General features: G+C 42.3%; 1 pseudogene; it reads right to left on the bottom strand.

The window, feature by feature from the left end:
- LOC127673237 (zinc finger protein 14-like) overlaps window positions 1–18,088 on the bottom strand; it is a 109,138-nt pseudogene extending 91,050 nt beyond the window's left edge.
- Between the last annotated feature and the right edge of the window lie 4,582 nt (window positions 18,089–22,670).

Genomic DNA, 22,670 nt, shown 5'->3' with positions numbered 1-22,670 from the left:
TACAGTGATCCTAATAGTCTGCAGGAGCTCCTACACGGTTCAAATGTCTAAAGTGTCAAATGTCTGACACTCAAAGTAATATCTTGAAAGTCGAATCTTTTAAAATCAGAAAGTAAGTCCTATCTTTCCATCATACAAGGGTACTGAATACCCCTTCCTCTTCCAGTAGACAGGAATGTACACTCCTTTTTCAACCACATGCCATGCCTGCCAGGAGACAAAGTAGGATTTCTATAAGATTTACCATACTATTTATTATCCCACATGCAATTTACACAGCTCTCCCTAACAGTATACAAACACCAGAGACAGGTTAACCTTTCTCCTGACTATGTCTCCTGGTGGATTGCTAAGACAATATCTTCCTGCCTGCCACTTCTTCAAACATTCAACATTAGCAAGCATTCCCTCTTGAACATACCTACAAAACAGGTCAGTAAAAGGGACTATACTCAGCCAACATCCAGTGAAAATACAGACCAAAAAAAGTAACTCAGGAATAAAATTACCACCCAAACAAGACAAACCCAGAGACCAGTATCTAGACCTATTATCACCTCAAACCCAGGTACTTATACATCAGCATTGGAACATAATGAAGAAAAGCCAGGGAAATATTTCACCAAGAAATCCAATTTATCCTATCACAGCAGTTCTTCAAAAGTTAAAACATGTAAGACATCTGATACAAAAGAGGTTGTTTTTTGGAAAGGACAGGAGTGAGAACCTGGGGAAGGGATAGGGGTGCACAAGAGGACCTGTGGACTCGTATAGGGAGCAGAGAGCCTGGGATGAGAGTAGAGAAAGACTATAGTGGGGGCTTGTGTAGAGAACAGAAACAGGGAACAAATATAGAGAGCAGCTGAAGCTAGTGCTCCATGTATATAGAGCACACCTGACGACAGCAGCAATTGATGGAGGCAGGTAATGATTTAAGCAGGTGCTAAGTCCCTGAGAGCAGGCCATTGAAATTACCTGCGCTGATACCACTACTGAAGCAAGGTTCACATACCAAACAGGAAAGGAGATAAATAGAATAAATGGATATATTGGTCATAAAATATTTGGATTCTAAAAGTTTCCTTGAACTCAATAACCAGGACCACTGCAACATATCAAAAGCAAATTCTATAGTTGACTGTTATAGAAGATGAATATCAGCTCAGAGGACACAGAAGTAGTCTTAATGAAATCCTAAATGAATAGTTTCTAAACTAAAACTTTGATTCCTATTAAGGTACAAAAAGAATACAAAATACCGAACAGATTGGAACAATAAATGTCCCCATGCCACCCAATATTCAAAAAACTATACATGGAAAGAAATAGGAATAGTGTGAAACAAAATAAAACAGAAACCAGCCACATATTAAAATAGACCTATTAGATTCATATCAGCCCTTTCAGTGTGTAGTGTAAAACACAAAAAGTTTTGGAAATGTGCTGCAGTATATATATATATATATATATATATATATATATATATATATACCATCCATGATATTTCTAAAAGGAAACCAATGGTCCAAATGATTTGGGAAGATTCAGTCCTAATAGGGAAGGTATTCAGAGGTCACTGCCTGATTTAGCAAGTAAAAAGTACCACTAGAAACCTCACACAGTCATATGTAGCTAAAATTTCCCATCCAACCCCTGGTAGGACCCTCCACCTCAGCACCCACTGCTCAGCTGTCTGTCCTTCCCCATTGTGGGCAGATAACTTGTGCTTACCATGTCTCGATTTCAGAGATTCCCTGAGGTCCTCTCACAGCACAGCACGGAACAGCAGATTTCAGAGCAGGAAACAGCGACCTATTCAGGCCTGCACAGCCACAGGGAACTTGCAGAAAATTTCCAGAAAGATCCCTCCACTTTCTTTGATTGACAGAGGTCTGGATTAGCCAGTAAGCCTTACCACCCCTCAAGGTTAAAATGTGCTTCTAGTTCAGGCCCAAACTCTTTTCCAGATCTTAGGAGTGGTTTGCACTCCCTTAGCATTTGTGCCTGCCTTGCACGAGGACTCTCACAGCACCGAGGCTCAGGGGAGAACCCACAATTCCAGCTCAGGCTACTCAGATGCCTGCTCCTCTCCTTGTGAGCAATGACCCTGCACCTTTCAGGACCTAAATTCAGACCTTGCCTGAGCTTTCCTCACAGCACCTGCCTTCCTCTTCCTGTAATCAAGGTGAATAGCTTGCATAGCCCATTCCTCAGGTGCAGTGGAGGTGTCAATCTGACCCACAAGGGGAAGGGTGCCCAGGCTGTTAACTATGAATAGTGACTTTAGGAAACAAGAGTTTTGTTTTCTGGCTTCATGCTGGGCTCAGGAAAATTGCAGCTCGGTTTCCCCAGAAGATATATCCTTGAATTTCAAGTTTCCCTTGGCAGACAGCCATTATTGGAAGAGGACAATTGTGTGTGAGACATTATAATAAATCTTATTTCTACATACACAGAAAAATTCACACTGTCTATGACATATGTTGATCTAGAGAACCTGTGCTAACAGAACTGTGGGTTTTTCTCCAACTTGCCACTGAGGAAGACATGATGACTATCAAGAGTTCTCCAGAATAGTGCTCCACAGTGTGTGTCATCTGTTTCCTGGTTTTCTCCCGGGGTTGTTTCATATCTATCATATGGTGGAAGGGAAATGAATGAAGCCACAAAGCAAAACACATGTCTCCTGAAATCCCTCTTTAATGTTAAGAGCCTGGGAATCCTTCCACTGATGGAACAGCTTTATATCGCCCATGCAAGTCAAGTAACAGGTTATCCTCCTTGATTTCAGGAAGAAGAAGGGGAACTGCTGTGAGGAAGAGGGCCACACCCTAAAGACAGGCAGAACTCCCAGTGGAAAGTTAACTATGCCAACCAAACCAAAAACCTTTCCAACCAAATTTTATCTTGTCTACAAGAAATGCAGGCAAAAATATGGAGTAGAGAATGAGGAACTAGCTAATCTATACCCTGCCCAAGTTGAGACCCATCCCATGGGCAATCACCAAACCCTGACTATACTGAGGATATACTTTTTTATACTTCCAGAGAGTAGCTTAGCATAATTGTTCTCTGAGAGTCTCCATCCAGCACCTGACTGAAACAGATGCTGAGCCCACAGCCTAACAGAACACAGGGGATCTTTGGAAGAGTTGGGGAAAGAAATGAGGGCCTCCAAAGAAAAAGAAACCCATAAGAAGTCCCTCAGTATCAACTAACCTGTGCACTAGGAAACTCTCAGAGACTGAGCCACCAGCCATCCTTCAGATGACTGTAGCTCTGAAAGGTTGAAATGCTATCAACTTCACCTCTCTCCTGATTATGTTTCCTTATGGATTGCTAGGATTTTCTTACCCTGCCCATCTCCTCTCCTAGCTTCCAACATCAACAAGCAATCTCTCTTGAACATAACAAACAGGTCAGTAAAAGAGCCAGCACTCAGCCAACACTCTAAAAATCTACAAAGGAAACTATAACACAGGAATAACACTACCACAAAAACAAGAAAAACTGAGATACTAGTACCTAGACCAATAATCACCAAAAATGCAAATACCTAGGACCAGCATAGAAAGATATGTAATACCAGCCAGGAAAATAAGTCACCACCCTCAGGCTCTCACTCCTTTCCTTTTCCACAAACAACCTCTTTTGTATCAGAGCTCTTGTGTGTTTTCCTTTCTCAATATATGTTAGAGAAAGGGGAGGAAGAGGAGGAAGAGGAAGAGGAAAAGGAGAAGAAGAAGAAGAAGAAGAAGAAGAAGAAGAAGAAGAAGAAGAAGAAGAAGAAGAAGAAGAAGAAGAAGAAGAAGAAGAAGAAAATCAGCATAAAGAAAATATTTCCAAGAAAACCACAAATGAAAGCTTTCGTTGACTAAAGGAAGGTGTCTTTTAATGTACAAGAAGCATCAAAAATACCAGATTGGGAAAGAGACGTTTGCCATATCATAATCAAAACAATAAACATATAAGTTGAAGAAACAAAAAAAAAATATAGCAGAAAAAAATTAACAAACCAAGCAGAAGAAAAACTAGTAATGTTTGAAATCAGAAATATTAGATTCATATCTGTGTTCCTTTTTTTAAGGAATAAATTTATTCCTTATGCAATGTTCTCCCTGCATGTATTACTGCAGGCCAGAAGAGGGGACAGGTCCCATTACATATGATCATGGAACACCATGTGGCTGCTGAGAATTGAAATCATGGCCTGTGTAAGAAGAGCCAGAGCTTTTAACCTCTGAGCCATCTCTCCAGGCCTAATCCTGCCTTCTTAATGTATATTATAAAAGACAAAAGCTTTGGAAACAGATGTTGCATAGTTACAGAACCCACCCAAGCTTCTACAAGAAAGCAACTAGTCCAGATGTTTTGGACAGAATTACAATCAGCCGTGATACTGAAGTTATTAAAAGGTCATTGCCTGCAGGTTAGAAGCACCACTACAAACCTCACAGTTGGTCACATCTGGCTGATGTTTCTGATCCAACCCCATAGAAGACCCACCACCCCAGTGCATACAGCTCAGCCGCAGGTTCCTTCCCATTGTGGGCAGATATCTTGTACTCACCATGTCTTGATTTCAGAGCTTCCCTGAGGCGCCCATCACAGCACACAACAGCAGAGCTCAGAGCAGGACACAGAGAATCATTCAAACTGCATAGCCACAGGGAACACACCAAAAGGAACCCTGAAGATCCCACCTCTTTGTCTGACTGGCAGGTCTGCCAGGCGCCCTTTGATTGGCCAGTGAGTCTTAGCCCTCCTCAGGTTAAAGTGTGCTTCCTATCCAGGACCACACTTACTCAACATCTCAGGAGTGGTTTTCATTCCATTTACATTTGAAATAAGATATCAAGAGGCATCACACCCCACACAGCCCTGAGGGAGGAACAACATTCTAGCTTAGGCTGGTCAGCTGCCTGCTTCTCCCCCTCTGATGCCAGGACCCTGCATTTACAAGTACCTGTGCCTGTGCATTCCTCAAAGCACTTGTCTTCTTCCCATAATAATGATGAAAAGTTTGCCTAGACCATTACTGAAGGTTCATTGGATGTATCAATCTGACCCAGGAATTGATGACCCAATGTACCACCAGCCTGGTCTACAGAGTGAGGTCCAGGTCAGCCTCTGCTATACAGAGAAACACTTGTCTCCAAAAAAAAAGAAAGAAAGAAAATAACAAAAACAAACCAAGTGGGGTTTTTTTGTTTGTTTGTTTTATTTTGTTTTGTTTTGTCTAAATCCTGGGCTCAGGGAAACTGAAGCTCCCTTCTCAAACAACCCTATAAGAAAAGCCAGAAACATAAGCGAAACATAAGGGAAACACTGTTGAGCACTATTACTAGTCAGCACATTTTCAACAGTGGGAAATTAAAAAACAAAATACAGTTGGATTAGTACAGATTTTCTAGATAAGCCTATCTCAAATCGTAGAGAAAAACGAATCTTTCTATGTATATAGAAAGGGTAGTTAACAGAATGTCTGATAAAGGCTGTCAGCCAAGGGGAGTTAGAAAAATCAAGGACTGGTGGATTTCATGTTGCAGGATATTGCAGCTGATCTTCAGTGTATACCAGTATTTTTAAGAAATAAGTACTTCCTAATGCCAGTTTAAAAAACAAACAAACAAATCACCTTTGCTTTATAAAATAAAATAGTACAGGTAACAAAACAAAAGAACTGCTTTTTCATGACACTTCTATATGTAGGTTGCAAAAAACACATATAGCCTAGATCAAAAGTGGATAAGAACATCTCAAAAGTTCAAGATTAAGAAAGGGTTTCTAAGTTCAAAAGGTATAATTAAGAAACATCCCCCAGAGTAAGCAGGGTGAGAGTTAGGGTTAGGGGATTAGGGGGTTATGGTTAGGATCAGGACAAGGGTTGTTAGGGTTAGGATGCTTAGGAAATTAAGGGGTTAAGATAGGATTATAGATTTAGTAAAAGTCCCAGGGCTACGCTCATGGTTAAGGTTAAGATGGCCACCATTATTCTTGATGGTCCCACTGAGTCAATCGTATCCCTGTTACACAACGAAGAAATGTTAGGGTTGTGGTCAGTCTCAGGATCAGGTCAAAGGATTTGTTTGTTGTGTATATGAACTCAGTTTCTATCTTTTTGCTCATCTGCCTTCCTAGTCCTCATTTTTTATAATATCAAAATCTTTCCTGTCCCAGTGAAAGTGGAAAGTGAGTTATCCATGAACCTAGAATTCCCAGATGGGAAATATCTTTGCATTATTATGAAGTCCTGTTCACATACAACAGAAAACCACTACTCCGCTAGTTTTTCTAAGTTTCATCTGGGGATCCTCATAAGATGTACAAAATCATGGGACTTGGTGCCCCTCTTTGGTAATATCATAAGTATTGCATGGGCCATTTGTCTTCACCACATCTTTAGTAAATATAACCAAATGGTACAAGACAAAATGGTCTCCATCATTACTCTTGCTGGTCTCACTGAGTCAATAGGAACCCAATTGCACAAAATACCACAACTATAAGCTATTCATTTTATATTTTAATGTTTTGTTCTGTTCTTACTCTGATAGCTTCTACCTTATTCAATCAATGGTTTCTCTAAAGAACCTAAAAGTTTATCCATACCACTTCCAAACTAGCATACTGAAAAAGGAAGTGATGACTCTGATATTCACAAAATCAAACAGGTAATCAAGGGACAAGTTGCCAAGGGCAAGACCGACTGCTGCCAGCAAAGAATATCTGTGCTACTCTGTGTTGTGTTTCAGTATCAGTTATTTATGCAGCTAATTCCCCTCAGTGATAAAATGGCCTTCAGTAATCTTCTGCTCTAGATATGTAAGGTTTACTTTCTGTCCAAATTAAAAATATGCTTACTAAAGATTTTTGTGAAGTTTTCACAAAATAATCCATGAAAATAATGGAATAAAATCTTGGACAAGCAATAAACATAAATTTGTGGCTTAATGAAATTTGTCTTTTATTACTTATTTATAAAATATCCACATGGGATCATGGTTTATTCTTCACATCTTTTTCTTAATACCAAATAGATTACAAGTAAAGTAAACTGGTTAACTTAGACTAAGTTATTTTTATTCAGAATAAATAAAACTTGAAAATTAATATGAATAGACAAATGTATATTTAATCAATAAATCCCCACAGGTAAAATAAATATGAAATGACATTATATCTCTGAATCTTTATTTGTAATGGGTAACATGAGGATATATATTTAAATTGTAATGTCTACTTTTAAGTACCTGATATATGTAAACATACAGATCTAGTCACAGTGATATCTTTATGAACCGTATCCCAATTCTAGTACACAACATGGTCACTATCCCTTAGGGTTCTAAATTAGTTTTAATGATTTTTGTTTTCCTAGAGCAGGATTTGTTATTCATATTGGATATTGTCTTCATTCAATGTAAGAATGATACATGAGTGTTTTTGAAAATGAAATATACATGTGTAAATATTTATATAGACAAAAACACTTTAATAATTTAAACAATATTTATTTCCCAAAATGACTCATTAAAAACCAATAAATATACTAAGACAGAAAGATCAGCACAGGGCTTCTGACTTATTTTCTAAATTAAACAACAACCATTTTCATATCTTCAACTCTCTTGAATTAATATAATCACAGAAGGGCTTTTTAAATGTTATTAAAACTCTGTGAAATGAGGGGTCATGGGTAGCCAGTATTTCTATAATTTGTAGGGGGAATAACTAGTTAGGTCATGTGAATTTGTCTAAAGATATCCTGAGTAAATTGTTTTTGATATATAGAATGTACTTCAGGGCTGGAGAGAAGGCTCAGCGTTTAAGAGCACTGGCTGCTCTTCGAGAGGTTCTGAGTTCAATTCCCAGCAACCACAAGGTGGATCACTACGATCTGTCACAGGATCATATGCCCTCTTCTTCTGTGTCTGAAGACAGGGATATTATGCTCCCATACATGAAATAAATAAATAAATCTTTTTTTAAAGAAATGCTTTGTCAATTTTCTTTAGGGAAAAACAATAATTTTACCTTTTAACCTTTGATAAACTATGATACTTTTAAAATGTGGTATCATTGAAACTTAGAAATGGGGAATAAAAATATTTTATTCCCTACTCCTGAATTAATGTTCTGACAATAAATTGTGGATTTATTTGTTCAAACTATTTTAACTTTTGGTGTTAACATTTAATGGTCTTAAAAAAGAAGTATTTATATAGAGAGACTTCTATGTCTTCTACTCTGATCCTATATAGTTGAAGTTCAAGGTCATCATTTTATCTTCTTAAAAAGCTTTCTGAAAGCACATTTTCTAGAAACAAAAAGAGCCAGGACTACTGAGTATCATCGGCCATCTTATTTTTCATTCCAATCATTGAACAGAAACAATAATTAAAGCCAACTTGTTGTGGTAAATATTATTATTTATTTTTTTACCAGAATTGAATGATAAGGATTGCAAGTATAAGACACAAAAGACTTGGTGTTTATAATAAGGTTTAAAACACTAGAGTTGGGCGGACTATTTTGCATAGTTCCTGTTAATAACTGTGAGATATCACTTGTCCGCAATGGGGAGTTAGAGAAATGACCCAGGAAGCTGAAGGGCTTTGCAGTGCCACAGAAGGAACAGCAATGAGTCACCCAGTATTCCCAGAGCTCCCAGGGACAAAATCATCAACCAAAGAGTACACGTGGAATTACTCATGGCTCCAAACACATAGGCAGCAGAGGATGGTATTGTTAGACACCAAAGGGAGGAGAGGCCCTTGGCCCTGGAAAAACTTGATACCGTAGTGTAGAGGAATATCAGAAAAGAGGAGCAGTTTAGGGTTGATTGGGGAGGGGAGATGGCTTAATGGATTTTTGGGGGAGGGGGAATCAGGACAGGGGACAAAATTTGAAATGTAAATATAGAATATATTTTAAAAATGAATAGAAAAAAATTGGATACAATGGTCAAAAATAAATCTGGATTATAAAACTTTACTGGGACTAAACAACAAAGCGTTCCATAACATATGAGAAAGCAAAGTTACAAACAATTGGAGAAAGGAAGAAGAAGAGGAAGAAGAAGGAGGAGAAGAAGGGGAAGAAGAAAAGGAAGGAGGAGGAGCAGGAGAAGAAGAAGAAGAAGAAGAAGAAGAAGAAGAAGAAGAAGAAGAAGAAGAAGAAGAAGAAGAAGAAGAAGAAGAAGAAGAAGAAGAAGAAGAAGAGGAAGAGGAAGAGGAAGAGGAAGAGGAAGAGGAAGAGGAAGAGGAAGAGGAAGAGGAAGAGGAAGAGGAAGAGGAAGAGGAAGAGGAAGAGGAAGACGAAGAGGAGGAGGAGGAGGAGGAGGAGGAGGAGGAGGAGGAGGAGGAGGAGGAGGACAAGGAGGAGGAGGAGGAGGAGGAGGAGGACAAGGAGGAGGAGGAGGAGGAGGAGGAGGAGGAGGAGGAGAAGGAGGAGGAGGATAAAGTCTGGAAAATATTTCCAATAAAATCATAAATGAAAATTTTGCTAAACTAAATAAGGTGTCTGATAACGTACAAGAACCATCAAAAATACTAAACAGACTGAGAAAAAGTCCCTTTGAAACATAATACTCAAAACACTAAACATATAAGATAAGGAAATATAAAAAAAATGCAGCAGAAAAATTTAACAAACTAAACAAAACAAAAACTACAAATGTACGAAATCACAACTATTAGCTTCATATCCATCTTATTTTTATGGAATTAATTCATTACACACACAATGTTCTCCCTGCATGTCATCCTGCAGGCCAGAAGAGGGCACCAGCTCCCATTACATATGGTTGTGAGCCACCATGTGGTTGCTAAGAATTGAACTCATGAACTGTGTAGGAACAGCCACAGCTCTTAACCTCTGAGCCATCTTTCCAGGTCTATTCCTGCTTTCTTCTTGTATATTATAAAAGACAAAAAGATACTGCATAGTCTCAGAAAGCACCCATGCTTCTACAAGAAATCAACTGGTCCAGATGTTTTAGACAGAATTACAATCAGCCATGATACTGAAATTATTCAGTGATCATGGCCTGAACTATCAAGTAAGAAGCAACCACTAAAAACCTCACAGGAAGTCACATCTGGATGATCATTCCAATCCAACCCCATAGAGGACACACTGCTCAACCACATGTTCCTTCCCATTGTGGGCAGTGATCCTGTACTCACCATGTCTTGATTTCAGAGCTTCCCTGAGGTCCCCTCACAGCACACAACAGCAGAGCTCAGAGCAGGACACAGAGAACCATTCAAGCTGCACAGCCACAGGGAAAACGCTCAATCAGCATAAATGTCTAGAAAACATTTCCAATAAAATCATAAATGAAAACTTTCTTAAACTAATGGAGGTGCCTGTTAATGTAAAAGAAGCATCCAAAATATCAAACAGATTGTAGAAAAGTGTCTTTCCTGCACAGTAATCAAAACAGCAAGCATCAAAGGAAAACAATATAAATAACTAGTACATAACTAACTAACAAAACTAAAGAAAAAAAATAGCCTGGGACCTAGCCCCACTCACCCCACAGCCTTTGACCCCAGCCAGCTCCAACCTGATTATTTATGTTCCTTGGGAAAGCACCAGCCCAGACCTCTGTAAACTCTACCAGGTCTTTGTCGTTTCACAGCCCAGTCTGTGTCATTAAGGATCAGGATGCAGTTTATTGGCCTGGGAATTCCCTTCCTGTCTCACCAGCTCACAGCCAGAAGCCAGGGCCAGGCGCACAGCCCAGAGATCTATGGAGGCCAGGCTCGGCTTCCATTCCCACAGGAGGTTCGTGCTAGGAGGCCACTGTGCCCGCCTGGAGGAGCACAGAGAGGGTTTGCACTCTGCCCCACTGCAAACTTTCCAGAGCGGGAAACCTGCGTCTTTCCCAGCCACTGTCCCTGTCTGGAGCACAGAGTGAGTTTGCACTCTGCCCTGCTGCAAACTTTCCAGAGCAGAGCCTGAAGCCCGCGCCTTGCCCGGCCACTGTCCCTGCCTGGAGGAACACAGAGAGTTTGCTCTCTGCCCCGCTGCAAACTTTCCAGAGCTGGAAGCCCACGCCTTGCCAGTCCACTGTCCCTGCCCACAGCACAGAGAGGGTTTGCACTCTGCCCCGCTGCAAACTTTCCATAGCGGGAAGCCTGCGCCTTGCCCGTACACTGTCCACATCTGGAGCACAGAGAGAGTTTGCACTCTGCCCCGCTGCAAACTTTCCAAAGCAGAGCGGGAAGCTTGCTCCTTGCCTGGCCATTGTCCCTGCCTGGAGTAGCACAGAGAGTGTTTGCACTCGGCCAGTCTGCAAACTTTCCAGAGCGGGAAGCCCGAGCCTCGCCAGTTCACTGTCCCTGCCCAGAGCACAGAAAGGGTTTGGACTCCGCCCCACTGTAAACTTTACAGAGCGGGAAGCCCGCTTCTTGCCTGGCCTCTCCAAACTTACAAACTGCTTCTGTGGAGACAACAGGAGGATAGCGCGGTGTGACTTGAGAGCTCACAGACACCCACAGCACGGAGCACTATCTTCATCCGGATGCGCACGCGAATGCGGTACCGTTCCACAATTCCAGCCCCGGCTGCTCAGAGCCCGGGAAGCTCAGCAAACCCAGCAGTGCTAAATGCACGCACTCACCTCTTTCTCGCCTCTAGCAGACCTCTGACCAACAGGCACATTCAAACTCCCAGCCCACTTTCATTCATAGAATAGAAGACAGGAAATGACAACATTCCAGGAGGCTGGATGCAGGGCGGGCCCTGCGGTGACGTCAGGGGTGGTGCCAGCGGTTGCTGGATGACGGACAGGGACGCCAACATGGCGCCCGCCAGGGGCTGAGGTGCATGGTCACGGCCAAGGGCAAGGCTCGGGTGACACCAGGGGGCACGGCCAGCGGTTGCTGGGTGACAGTCAGGGAATCCAACATGGCTCCCGCCCAGGGCTGAGATACATGGGCAAGGGGCAGGGTTGGCGTGATGTCAGGGGCAGGACCAGCAGTCTCTGAGTGACTGACAGTGATGCCAATGTGACATTTTCACTGAATTTAAAGAAATATATAAATATGTGTGTTAAAATTGAAGAATTTGATGTAAAATAATACACGTGAAAGTGTAAACATAGATAATACATCAAAACTGCTTGACAAACCATGTAAAAAATTCTAATCAAATTGATGGCTTTCATGGAAAATACTTCTTATAAATTTGAAGAAATATACAGAAAATTTATTTAAAATTAAGATTTGGCATTGAATATAAATACACATAAAATGTTGACAAAGAAAACTAAATGTGTAGGCAAACTCATTTTTAGGAAAAAATTGAAAAATAAAGTGTTAAAATTGAAGAATCTGTTGGAAAATAATAATGGTAAAAGATAAATCATCTTTACTAAATCAAGCACCTAGAAACATTTTCTAATAAAATTCATGATATTCAAAGAAATTTTTTCTGATATAATTGAAACAATAGATAGAAAAGTAGTGCTAAATTGAAGATTTTCACTGGAAATTATTCAGATAATTTTGTGTACATAAAAACATCTCTAAATAATTGAGAAATTAAATAGAAATATTTTCTTATAAAATTAAAGTTTATCTTAACTAATATCTGTAGTGATATTGAAGATATGTGTGTTCAAATTGAAGAATTAATTGGAAAATAATAATAGTAAAATAGTAAACATAGAAAATATACCTAGAACATTGTCCAATAACCTAGAAAAATTTTTGATAAAATTGAAGATTTTGATGGAAAATATTTCTAATACAATTGAAGTAATATACAGGAAATGTATTATAATTGAAGATATCAGAAAAGATAATACAGATGAAATATTAGACATATAAAATATTTCTAAACTAATTGAAAAAGGTAGTAGAAACATTTACAGAAAATATTTGTGAAAAATTAAGTAGAACTTGAAACAGTGAAGGTTTTAATTGAAAAATAATACAGATAAATGGTAGACATTGAAGGGAACTAGGATTTCTCAGAATCCATAGTTGAGGCAGTAGGCAGACTTAGAGCCCGGGCTCACTAGACAAGCTTGAAGCAAGGTTGTGATTGAGTCATTCCACAAACAGACCAGCCATAAAAGATAAGGGGCGTGCGTGCCTGGGAAAACTCCTATGGGTCATACACCATCTGGACTGGAGTCTCCTGTCTCCTGTCTCTTGGATGCAGTTTACTAACGTCGAAGTGACCTTCCTGCTAACAAAATAAATCGCCCTCCTACATTGCTGATGGCCCAAGCTGTATGTATGCCAAAACGCCCCCTCTGTGCGCCAGAATCCCCCGTCAATGTTTGTATCAGCAAATCATGTGTAACCACGCCAAACCCCTTGACTTTTCATATATAAACCCCTAACTTTTGAGCCTCAGGGTCCACTCCTCTGTCTCCTGTGTGAGATACATATCAGCCCGGAGCTCTGATAATAAACTGCCTCGTGTGTTTCTATCAAGTTGGTCTCTCATGTTTCCTTGGGTGTACACTACCCCGAGAATGGAGTGGGGGACTCCCCGAAAAGGAGGTCCTACATTTGGTGGCCCGTACGGGGATATAGGTGGCACCTAGGAACCTCAAAGACCCCCTTGGAGGTATGCTTGTGTGTGTGTGTGTGTGTGCTGGCAATGTTTTTGTTCTAAATGTCCTGAGTGTATGAGTGCGGCACCTCTGTGTATGTGTTTTGGTTTCAGTTTGTTAACAGATAGGAGTGGAAGCAGAATTCCACTCCACAGTTTGTTTGCAGCTGCCGCTGTGGGCCATAAGGACCCAGCTGCTGCAGAGGGAGACATCCTAGAGTCCCGGAGGCTGCAACCTTGGAGGACTCTCCAAGGGTGAGGGACAGTCAGGGGGACCTGACTGTGGTTTTCAGGAACGAAGGGGACAGTGCTTCTTCTACCGAGAAGTTAGTGGAAGCTGAATCCCACCACGTCAGAAGTTGTGTTTGGCTGTTTAAGTCCAGACACAGACGAGTGTGCTTGGATGTGCTAGCGTTTATTGTTTGTGTTTGGTTCTTGTACCTTTTGTTTTTTGTTTTTGTCATGGGGAATACAGTGACAACCCCTTTGTCTTTGACTAAGGACCATTGGATGGAAATTAGGGCAAGAGGACAGGATTTATCAGTAGAAATTAAGAAAAAACAGTGGCAGAACTTTTGTGCCTCGGAATGGCCTGATTTTGGGGTAGGATGGCTGCCCATAGGAACTTTTGGTTTGCCTACCATTAGGGCCGTGAAGGCCATTGTTTTTTCACGAAGGACCGGGATCACATCCAGACCAACAGCCGTACATCACAGTATAGGAGGACTTGGCGCGATCCCCACCTCAGTGGGCCCAACCATTCCTCCCACCCCATCATTCCGGCTCCAGGATCCTGGCTGCCAGAGGAGATGCTGCAGATAAGAAAATGAAACAGAAGCCTAAGGAGGGAGCAAGCACAGCACTCCACTAGCACCTGTTCCTAAGATCTACCCTGAAATAGAAGAACCCCCTGAGTGGCCTGCTCCCCCACCCGCACTTTACCTTGCAGCCCCACTACCAGAACCCCAAACCTCAGCTCCGCTGGCCCCCTTCTAGCTCCATTCCCTGGGGCCGGAGGAAGGGGTCCTGCTGCAGGGACCAGGAGTCGATTGGGATTCACCTCCAAAGGACTGGCCGACTCCACTGTAGTGTCCCTGGGTGTGGCGCTTTAATTTGGGCCATACCTTCATCTTGAGGACTATGTCAGAACACAGCAGAAGAAAATTTTCAGTTGCCTGCTTTCTCTTTCCTGGCTTGCAAGTCTTATGACTTCACTGGTATTAGAGCTTGCTTGTCTGTGATTCCATCTTCTACTGAGGACCAGCTGAGACATCCATCATCAGGGACTGAGATCTTCTGGATTCTTGGACTTTGCATCCTATCCAGCTCTTGTGGAATAAGACAGACTGCATCCTGGAGGTCAATCTAATATATCACCCTATCGGGAAAGAGAGAGTAAGTGAGAGATCATTTTATGTGATATTTTGCTCTCGATAAAAGGAACCCCAAATAGACTCCCTGGCCCATGAGCACTTTCCCCATTGCCGGTCTAATCAGTTGCCTATAATGTTTAACGCTATACAATTGTGTTATGTTGAAAGATTTTTTTCTATCCATTCACATTGAGGTGGTGAGAGGCTAGTGATTAGAAAGGAGTGAGGAGGAGGATCTAGGGAGAGAAACACAGGGAGATGCATGCAGGAGCAATGAGTGGGAGAGGATAGAGATACAGGGTGCCAAGGTGGAATCAGAGGTAAATATATCTAAAGGTTAGACTATTGGGGTAGAACTTTTACTATCATAGATGGCTTTGTTATTACCTTATTGACATCTTGAACTTTTTAAAAATATATTTAAATATAATTAGCAAATAAATTAATTAAGTGTTGAGAGTCTGTTCTTCTGGGTAATTTGAGGCACCTTGATTGGGGGACAGCAGATCTGGTGTCCCACAGGTAGTGTGACATGTGTGAAATGTGGGTCCCCTGCATATGGCAGAGAGAGAACTCAGCAGAGATGCTGAGAAAGGTAGTTGGAAGAGATTGCCTCAGAGGCAAAAATGAGAGCACCTCTGAAGGAGACACTGTGGAGACACAGTAAGTGTCATATGAGGCATGAGTGGCCAAAAAGTCTGGGCCCAAAGTGGCCCAGACTGCTATAGAGAGTCTGAGGCAGTGACCAGATTCTTGATAGCCAGGCTTGACCCTACCAAAGAGCTAGATTGCTGCCTCTGCCAAGGACCTCACTGAGCAGACTGGCTGTTTCTCCTGCAGTTATTGTGGGTGAGGAATGTGTTGGCTCATTTTTAAATCAAATACCATTACAGCATCAAGAGTGATAGCATCTTATGTTGAGAAGGTTCATTCCTTTTGTGTTTACATGTTTTATTCTTTGAGCCTAGGTTATCCTGTATAGCCCTGGCTGTCCTGAAAGTAGGTCTGACTACCAGGCTGGCCTTGAGAATAGAGATCCACCTGCCTCTGCTTCTATCCCCAATCTGCTTCATTCCAATAGGTGCTGAGATTAAAGTCTTGCACCACCAGACTGGGCAGAATCTTGTCTCCTTAGGCAATGCAAATAAATGTTAGTATTGTGGATTTAACACCCAATTTACCAGAGTGCAATGCTGGGGAGGGTGTAATTAACTAACTGGAGACTTCTTCATATGAGAAGGTCAAGGACTTACTCTCAGCATTCCATGGATAATCTGAAGGTTCTGAGGGAGTACTGTCTTAGTTTTATCAAAAACACAGCAGATTCTGAAGAGTATGGACTGCCGAGTGCACATGATTTGCCAGCTGTGAGTTCACGATCTTCCACGTGTCAGCTACTTTTTTTCTATAGAGAGACAAACCACAGCTTTGATGATGGCTGGATTGTTGATTGGGATCTATACTCCTTTTACTATGTATTTGAGAGCTTGGAAAACCTGAGATACAGCAACAGATTGAATTGTGACATGAAGGGCACTGAGGTCTTTCAGACTGAGAGTCAGAGGGAGCCACAAGTGTCCTCAAGAGATGTGGACAACAACAAAAACAAAGGTATAGCAGAGCCAGACCAACCCTCGACAAGTTTGCTCAGGGAGAAAGGCCTGGAACTTGAGACCTGTGATAGTGGAGACTGCCCTGACTAGGATCATGCTTTTGACAGTCCCAGGAACCTAGGATGCTACATGTGGCTTCAAAGGGCTTTCAGCCAGAAGAAGAAGAAGAAGAAGAAGAAGAAGAAGAAGAAGAAGAAGAAGAAGAAGAAGAAGAAGAAGAAGAAGAAGAAGAAGTGAAAAAAATTCACTCAGGATTCTGTTTGAGGCCCAGGAACCCTGATGCCTGCTAAGATTTGCAATTAGGAAATCTTCTGTCAGCTCTTGTATCACAAAAAAAGAGCATACAAAGACAGCCAGGTTTCTGCAGCCATCTACTTCATGTTTGATTTTTTACAGCTTTCTTAATAAAAGTGTTGAAATGCTGGAAATTTGTGACCTTCTTGAAATGGGAAGGGAAAAGGTGAAGTGTAGAGTGGATACAGATCAGGATACACTGTTCTCTAATCCAGGCATCCCAAATAGATTTGTTGGCCCATTATCCCATTCCCTTTGCCTGTCTATTGAGTCACCTATTATGCTTAGCTCTAGACAATTGCATCCAGAGTGAGGGGATTTTATCTTGAGAAGTCTCACATCCAATTTTTTTCCTGCTTGTTTTTTATTTTGAGCATAGGTCACAGGAATAAATGGTGTTTTGTTTTTGTTTTGTTTTTGTTTTTTTTTTTTTTAAGAAGTCTTCAGGCAATCTTAGGAAACCTGGTTCTCATGTGTCCTGGTCCATAAGATAACCAGCACACTGGGAGTAAACTTGAGAACTTTGAGAAACCCCTTTGCTGAATCAACATGGATGACAACTGTTTTGAGAGTGTAGAGATCCAACACAGCCCCGAGATTCTGAGAAACAATGGCAGCTGAGAGGACCTAAAAACAAAATGAAACTTGGTCGGTATCACATTTCTCATATAATCGCACATAGGCGCCAGGGATTTTGTCCAGTATTTCCTCCACTCTTCCTGGACTCTAGGTTTTTGCAAAAGATCCTAGTACAGCCTGCAAAAGTCTGGTTCCTTCGGAAAACTAAAGCACATAGAAACAAAATTAACTATGCTGTTTGCAATCAAGGTGTGATTTAGGATCAGACTGCTGACAGTACAGCATCACATCTGCTGCACACTCACACTCTAATGCCAAACATTTTGGTTGGTGTCTAGGCACATGGGGTCTAGATCTTGGGTTCTCACACAATCCCACTGTAGCTTGCCTGGCAGTGTCTCATCCCGTCGGTGAAATAAAAGCACAAAATCATGTATGAGGTCTGAAATCACTATCAGATTTCAGCTCAGAGTTTGTTGACAGCCTAGTAGAAATTGCATAAGCAGAAATTCTCAAGCACTCAGGGATAGGGCTGACCAGGGGGAACTGTGACAGTGCATTGTTAGCTTCTGAGCGCCCTCCACTGGAAGCAATCACAGGCTTGCAGCTGGGAGCCAAGAAACATTCATACTTCTGGCCAGACTTATTCATTGCCCAGGCTCCTTTTCTAGCTACTGCAGGTGTGGCCTTGAGATGCCAAATCTTTTAAGTTCAGCTCCGTTTTAGAGAACCTGACCTATGTTTGAACACAGGTAAAGTAACCGGCTGGTACCTAACATTAGTTTCCACATTGCCCCACAGCAAAACTCTGTCTCGAGGCTAATCCCCAACAAGACTAGCATTAGCATTTCTGGGTTACACCTTCGAAAAGACCTCCATCTCCAGGTCATTCCCCCAACAAACACACACCCCCAGGTTACAAGCCAACCCCTTGCCTAACCTTCACCAATTCAGAGGAGAACAGAAATTAAGTTTATAACTCCCAGCACCAGGCAACTTGTTAAAGGCCACAAAAGCTTTCCAATTAGATGTTTACACCTGGACTCCCTGCTTACAGCTTTCTATAAAGCCTTGCCCTGATGGACAGATGGGGTTAGCCGCCCAATACACACACAAACTGTCCTGAGTGAAGGTGGTGCGAGGCAGGGATGACTGCAAGCTAGCTGGAATAAATACCCTGCTGAGAGCTGCATCAATCGGCTCCTGTCAGTGTTTTGGAGATCACTAACATCTCCCTGACACTACAGACAAAGGAGTAGGCAGATTAATTATGGACTTAACTAGGATCACAAAGCTGGCCCCAAACCCTGCATGTGTGAGTGAGATTCCATCAGTTAGCATCTTCTGTCAGTTTTACACACTGGACAATGTACACCAGGACCATAGCCATGGAGCAACTGCAGAAACGAAGCCAAGATTGAGAAAGACAGCTCAGAGAGTAGAAGTTTGGTGTCCTGGACAGAGCTGTCCTGGGAAAGCCTCTTCACAAGGAAAGAAATGCAGCTCCAGTTGAGATTCTGGCAGAGAGCAGTTTTGTAGACCTCCAGAGGTGGGCAGCGAGGCCGTTAGGCAGCTGATTCTGTACAAGTGCAGAGCCTAAAGGGTGCCTTTGTCAAAGACAGCTTTACCATGTATTCAACAATGGAAAGAAAGTGGATGAATTTTCAGCATTTAGAAACAACAGGGTGCAAAGATTGTTGTAACTCAACAGACCCCCCAGGGATTGAGCTCAGGTGCACAACCCCTTAGCACACAGCTTGATGAAAGATTGATGCAAGAGCATGAGGTTTATTGTTCCACGTACTTAGGGTAACTCATCCTCTCAGGGAGAGTTCCACCTGAACACAGAAAGCAAACATCCACATACCCACTGTAGTTCAGGGAAGCCTGGAGCCCAGCTATCCCAGGAGATCCCTGCCTGCCTTCTGTGCAGACAGAGACTACAGGATGTAAAAGTTATGTTTATTCATTTCAAAGGCAGGACATAAAATATGAGACAGACAGAGAGGCTGGGTAGTGGGGTGTGGAGAGGAGAGTCTGTGTCCTGAAGCTTCATCTCTGCACTTAGCTGTATCCCCTAACCATCTCTCTGCTGGGAATACAGGATTAGCAACTGCTCATGATGCCAGCAAAAGAAAGTACACTTAACAGGACTTCCAAGCAGATCATGTTGACATGTTCCTGTAATCTCAGAACCAGGGAGGCAGAGGCAGGAAGATCTTTGGTTGGTCACTTTAGTCGACAAAGCAATTTTCAGAACAGCCATGGTTACACAGAAATACACTCTGTGATCTCTATTCTGTGTTGTCAACTTGATTACATCTTGAATTATGCAAAATCCAAAGCATAAGGACACACCTTCAATGGATTTGTTGTTTAATTTGTAGAAGGTAATCAAGGTCTTTGAAGTAGGAACACTATCATTAAATGCATGTCTCTGTGACCTTGAAAGACAGAGGCCTTTAATCTGGATATGGAGCAAGAAATTGACATAACTGTGTCATTGTGATTGTTATTGTTTCTATGAGCCATGGTTTGCCTGCAATACCACTGGTTATATAGGAATGCACGTTGTAGACCAGGCTATGCACAGAGATCCAGCTTCCTGATTCACTCCCATAGTGCTTGGATTAAAGGCACGAGTCACCACACCCAGTAGAAGACACGCACCTTTAATCCAGAGATTGAATCTGGAACACACACCTTTAACTTGGGCCACAACTTCATCTTGAGGCCTATATAATGACACAGAGAAAGCAAGTTTTCACATTGCCTGCTTGCTGTCTCCTAGCTAGCAAGTCATATTGCTTAGCTGGCATTAGAGCTTGCTTCTCTGTGATTCCATTTTCTACTGAGGACCAGCTGGGACACCCAGCTTCAGGGACTGAGATCTTCTGGATTCTTGGACTTTGCAGCCTATCCAGTTCTTGTGGAATAAGGCAGACTGCATCCTGTAAGTCAATCTAATATATCGCCCTATCAGGAAAGAGAGAGTGAGTGACAGATCATTTTATGTGATCTTTTGCTCTCGAAAAGAGGCACCCCAAATAGACTCGCTGGCCCATGATCACTTTCCCCATTGCTGGTCTAATCAGTTGCCTATAATGTTTAACTCTAGACAATTGTGTGATGTTGAAAGATATTTCCTATCCATTCACATTGAGGTGGTGGAGGCTAGTGATTAGAAGGGAGTGAGGAGGAGGAGCTAGGGAGATAGACACAGGGATATGCATGCAGGAGCCATGAGTGTGAAAGGGTCGAGATACAGGGTGCTAAGATGGAATCAGAGGTAAATATATCTAAAAGTTAGACTATTGGGATAGAACTTTTACTATAACAGATGGCTTTGTTATTACCTTATTGACACCTTGAACTTTTTAAAAATATATTTAAATATAATTGGCAAATCAATTAATTAAGTGTTGAGAGTCTGTTCTTCTGGGTAATTTGAGGCTCCTTGATTGGGGAACAGCAGAGCTGGTGTCCCATGGGTAGTGTGACATGTGTGAAATGTCGGTCCCCTGCATATGGCAGAGAGAGAACTCAGCAGAGGTGCTAAGAAAGCTAGTTGGAAGAGATTGCCTCAGAGGCAAAAGTGAGAGCACCTCTGAAGGAGACCCTGTGGAGACATGGTAAGTGTCATGTAAAGCAAGAGAGATGCCCAAAGTGGCCCAGACTGCTCTAGAGAGTCTGAGGCAGGGACCAGATTCTTGATAGCCAGGCTTGACCTTACCAAAGAGTTAAATTGCTGCCTCTGCCAAGGACCTCAGTGAGCAGACTGGCTGTTTCTCTTGCAGTTATTGTGGGTGAGGAATGTGTTGGCTCGTTTTTAAGTCAAATACCATTACAGAATTCAGAGTGACAACATCTTATGTTGAGAAGCTTCACTCCTTTTGTGTTTGCATGTTTTGTTCTTTGAGCCTAGGTTATGCTGTATAGCCCTGGCTATCCTGAAATTAGGTCTGACTACCAGGCTGGCCTTGAGATCAGAGATCCACCTGCCTCTGCTTCTATCCCCAATCTGCTTCATTCCTATAGGTGCTGAGATTAAAGTTTTACACCACCAGACTGGGCAGAATCTTGCCTCCTTAGGCAATGCAAATAGTTGCTAGTATTGTGGGTTTAACACTCAATTTACCACAGTGCAATGCTTGGGAGGGTGTAATTAACTAACTGGAGACTTCTCTATATCAGAAGGTCAAGGACTTGCCCTCAGCATTCCATGGATAACCTGAAGGTTCTGAGGGAGTACTGTCTTAGTTTTGTCAAAAATACAGCAGATTACAGAAAGCATGGACTGCCAAGTGGACGTGATTTGCCAGCTGTGAGTTCAGGATCTTCCACGTCTCAGCATCTTTATTTTGTGGAGAGACAAACCACAGCTTTGATGATGGCTGGATTGTTGATTGGGATCTATACCCCTTTTACTATGCATTTGAGAGCTTAGACAACCTGAGACACAGCAGCAGATTGAATTGTGTCATGAAGGGCCCAGAAGTCTTGCAGACTGAGAGTCAGAGGAAGCAATAAGTGTCCCCAAGAGATGTGGACAACATTTAAGACAAAGGTATAGAGGCGCTAGACCAACCCTCGCCAAGCTTGCTCAGCGAGAAAATGCTGGAACTTGCGACCTGTGATGGTGTAGTCTGCCCTGACCAGAATCCTGCTTCTGACCATCCCAGGAACCTAGGATGCTGGGCATGGCTTCAAAGGGCTTTCAGTTAGAAGAAGAAGTGAAAAACTCACCCAGAACTCTGTTTGTAGTCTTGGAACCCTGAAGCCTGCTAAGACTGTAATTAGGGGATCTTCTGTCAGCCCATGCCAAAGCATCCCTTCCTCCTGAGGTTACCAGACACAAGACGGTATAGTACAGAATAGAGTTTATTCAGGGCATGGATAGGGGAGCTAAGAGGGAAGTAGAGGCAGAGAAAGGCAGAGAGAGGAAGAGAGTAGAGAAGCAGAGGCAGCCATGACCATGTGGAGAGAGGGGGGAATGGGAGAGGAAGGGAGGGGAGCCCAAGAAGGGGCAAGAGAGAAGCTGACAGTGAGAGGATAAGAGAGGTGGAGGGGCAGGAAGCCCCTTTTATTGTGCGCCAGACCTACCTGGTTGTTAACAGGTAACAGTGGGGCGGGGCATAGCTGGCTGTTGCCAGGTAACTGTAGGGTGGAGCTTAGACAGAATCCTAACAAGGGGGAGGTTCCTCGGGGCGTGGCTATAAGGGACGGCCTTGGT

The sequence above is a fragment of the Apodemus sylvaticus genome, chromosome 22, assembly GCF_947179515.1.
Source record: "Apodemus sylvaticus chromosome 22, mApoSyl1.1, whole genome shotgun sequence".
Classification (NCBI taxonomy): domain Eukaryota; kingdom Metazoa; phylum Chordata; class Mammalia; order Rodentia; family Muridae; genus Apodemus; species Apodemus sylvaticus.
Note: the sequence above shows the minus strand (reverse complement) of the source record. Positions and strands in the feature narration are given on the sequence as shown.